Below are 3936 nucleotides of genomic sequence, written 5' to 3' on the forward strand. Positions count from 1 at the left end.
CTTAAGGTTTCTTTTTCTTCCTCTTTTGCCAAGAATTTTTGATGAACTACAGTTGGGTCAGAGTCCCTTCATAGTTCATGCTTGATTCAGTGCGTAGGAGGAGAAAACCCTAAGGGATCCTAGTTGCTACTCCCCTGTAAAGAATCTTGATGGGTTATCGTTGGGCCTTAGTCCCTTCATAATCTATGCTTGGGAAAGACAAGAGGAGTAGTCGTTAGGATCAATAAGAAAAATTCTAGGTAGAATTCCCTAATCTAGATCTAGTGGATTCAAAAACCCTAGATCCTTAGTCTTATTGTCTTTAGCAAACAACTTTCGATTTTTGATTTTCATTAAAGCTCGCTTGAGCATAGATTTAAAAATTATTTTTAAATCAAGTCTCTGTGGGATCCACCCGTACTCGCTGGTCGTGCTACTCTACACACTGTGCGCTTGTGGTTTTATTTACAAATTTTAAGATTTGCACATCAAGTTTTTGGCACCGTTGCCGGGGATTTGGCGTTTTAAATTATTTTCAAATATTTGTTCTTCGTACTTTATAACTCTCTTTCTTTTTTCTTTAGGTTTCTAGATTTAGTTGGTGATTGCTGGAAAACTCAGGTATGCTTTTAATTTCTCTTTTATTATTTTTAGTTAATTACTTTTCCTTTTAGACCTAATCATTTGAATTTACTTAATCACAAAAAAAAAAAAATAAAACAAAACAAAAGATATTTCATAATCGTGAAGTAAAATATCAAAATAAAAAAAAAATTCTAAATTAAAATCTTTTACATTCTTGGTCATCTTGTTTATTTGCATTTGTATTTTCATAATTAATCTAAGGGCATCAACCCATTAACAAGATAAGGTGGGAATTTCATTACCCTTCTTTAGCCCAAAAACCATCTCCATCAGATTGCATTACCTAGACCTTTAATCTTAAAATCAATTAGACGTCAAGCTTAAGGAATTCGAGCTCAATAGGATAAGGAACCCTAAGAGTTCTACCAAGTTTGAGTTGTTTGATTAGTTGGTGTCTAGGCAAGTCCCTGAGGGTGGTTTGTTAAATTGATTCAGTTGCTGGCCTGACCAACTCGTTTGGTGTCTAGAAAGGCAACGATGAGTGAACCTCCCACCTCTTATACTTACCTGGCTAACTAGTTGATCAATCTCCACTTGGAAGGCTTGAAGGGTCATCTTGAAATAGTTAGGAGCTGTCTAGATTTAGGTTAACCCTAGGATAGATTAAGTTTAATTTATTGTTTCACTTATTTAAAAAATAAAAAAAAAATTATTAAAATTTAAATTAATTTGGTTACTTTTCTTTAGATTTAGGACTTCTTAGGATCTTTTCTTTAGAACTTTTTCTCTTTTCTTTCTTTTTCTTATACATAAAAATTTTATAAAAAAATTGTATAAACATCGAGAACCGTACACCTCGTGTGTGGAGAAGAGTGTCGGGTCGTCTAGTTAGAATTGAGTCAATTCCTGTTGTTCCAATGGCTGAACCAATCCAACCCATAACCCTTAAGGATTTGTGTTATCCAGTTGGCTCCATCCAACCATCTTGTATCAGGTTGCCACAACCCACAGCTAACAATTTTGAAATCAAACCTCAAATCATAAATATGCTTCCAAAATTTACAGGATTAGAAGATGCTTATATATTTATTAGAGAATTTGAGGAGGTACGTGCAACCATGAAACTGCAATTAACAGAGGATGAGGTCAAACTTAGATTAATCAACTTTGCCCTTAAGGATAATGCTAAGAAGTGGCTTTATAGTCTGCCAAACCATTCTGTCACTACCTGGGAGGGCTTTGTGAGAATATTTTTGAAAAAGTATTTCCCCCATCATAAAACAGCTAGGATTAGGAATGAAATAAATCAATTTTACCAACTAGCTGGTGAATCATTTTGGAAGTACTTTGATCGTTTCAAGAATCTTTTGACCCAATGCCCACACCATGGAATAGAAACTTGGAGACTATGCCAGATCATCTATGAGGGGTTAGATTCAAACTCAAGAACCATGCTAGAGTCCATGTGCCAAGGCCAATTTATGGACAAAGAAACTACTGAAGCTTGGCAATTCTTAGAAGACCTAGCCGAGAAAAATTTACAGTGGGAAACAACTAGGGAACCTGATAAAGCTACACCTTCAAGAGGAGGAATGCATCAAATTCAACCAACCCTAGCATCAGAGGCCAAGATTGCAACCTTAACACGTAGATTGAAAACCTTAGAATTACAGAGACCAGCCAATGTAAATCAAATATCTGCACCCATGTGTAAAGGGTACAATGCACCAGACCATGTCTTAGAAGAATGTTCCTACTCGAATGAGTGTGCATAGCTGAATGCCACCTATCAAAGACCATTGAACAATCCTTATGCACCCACATATAACCCAGGTTGGAGGAATCACCAGAATTTCTCATGGTCCCAGAATCCTAATGTAAGCAATCCAAATTTCAATCAGCAAAATCTAAGGTCCAACCCAGTGATGAACAACCCGCCAGGCTTCCATGATAATGACAAGAAAATTACCTCTTTAGAGAAAAGCCTAGAAGCCATGATGAAGACACATACCAGCTTTATGCAAACCACGGGTCAACTCATAAATAATAACACCCAAGCTATAGCCCGTCTGGAAATGCAAGTAAGTCAGCTGGCTTCGACCATTAGTGAACAAGAACATGGTAGGTTACCTAGCCAACCTGAGCCAAATCCTAGAAACCAAAATGGTCCACGACCCCAACAAGGAAACCAAGTTAATGGTGTAAATGCCATTCATACCTTAAGATCGAGAAAATAAATAGACAATAAGGTAGTTGCACTTGATGATATAGAGGACTCATCTGTCGAGTCACCTTCTAAAACTACTACCTTTCAACCTCAAGCACCAGAAACTGAAAATTCACCTAGTCCAGTACTTAAAAGTCCTAGAGCTCCTTTTCCAAACAGACTGAAATCCAATAAATCTAAACATTTAGACAAAATTTTAGAGGTATTTAAACAAGTCCAAGTTAATATTCCTCTTTTAGATATAATCCATCAGGTTCCAACTTATGCCAAATTTTTAAAAGATCTTTGCACTAGGAAAAGGACCACTAATGTACCAAAGAAAGTATTTTTGGCTGCAAGTGTCAGTTCATACCTATCTAGCCATGTGCCAATTAAATATAAGGACCCTGGAGCTCCAACAATTTCTTGTGTTATTGGAGAAACCAATATAAAAAAGGCCTTGCTAGATCTAGGAGCTAGTGTGAATATCCTTCCATATTTGGTGTATGAGCAACTAGGATTAGAGAAACTTCAATCTACTGGGATCACATTACAGTTAGCCGATAGATCTCTCAGGATCCCTAAGGGAATGGTCGAGGATGTTCTGATAAAGGTTGAAAATTTCATTTTTCCTGTAGATTTTATTGTTTTAGAGACTGAGCCAGTTGCGAATCCTAAAGGACATATACCTGTCATTTTAGGAAGATCATTCTTAGCTACGGCCAATGCTGAAATCAATTATCGAAATGGTCTAATGAAGTTATCCTTTGGAAATATGACCATTGAGCTTAATATTTTTAACTTAGAATAGGAATCCTCTTCTCATGCTGATGTCAATGTAGTCCAAGATGGTATTTATGAATCCATTGACATTAGTGATGATGAAGTCGACCTAGAGTCTAACCCCTGGTTAATCCATGAGTCTGAGGATGTCAATAAAATACTTAAAGAAAATCAGATTAATCAGGAATCGACACTTCCTACTGAACCAATCATTGAGATGGTGAAATCATCACCTAAACCATCAATAGAGGAAGCACCCATTTTAGAACTGAAACCCCTCCCAGAACATCTCAAGTATGCATATCTAGGACCCAAAGAAACTTTGCCTGTAATTATTGCATTAGACCTAGATCCCAAGCAAGAGGAGGAGTTAGTGTCAGTTC

At 36.7% G+C, this 3936-nt stretch overlaps 1 non-coding gene across 1 annotated transcript; it reads right to left on the reverse strand.

Moving 5' to 3' along the window:
- Window positions 1-1850: 1850 nt before the first annotated feature.
- LOC140853500 (small nucleolar RNA R71) lies at window positions 1851-1957 on the reverse strand. Its single transcript, XR_012136570.1, has one exon. It is a non-coding gene; the product is annotated as a small nucleolar RNA R71 (small nucleolar RNA).
- Between the last annotated feature and the right edge of the window lie 1979 nt (window positions 1958-3936).

Source organism: Elaeis guineensis, chromosome 13 (genome assembly GCF_000442705.2).
Source record: "Elaeis guineensis isolate ETL-2024a chromosome 13, EG11, whole genome shotgun sequence".
Taxonomy (NCBI): domain Eukaryota; kingdom Viridiplantae; phylum Streptophyta; class Magnoliopsida; order Arecales; family Arecaceae; genus Elaeis; species Elaeis guineensis.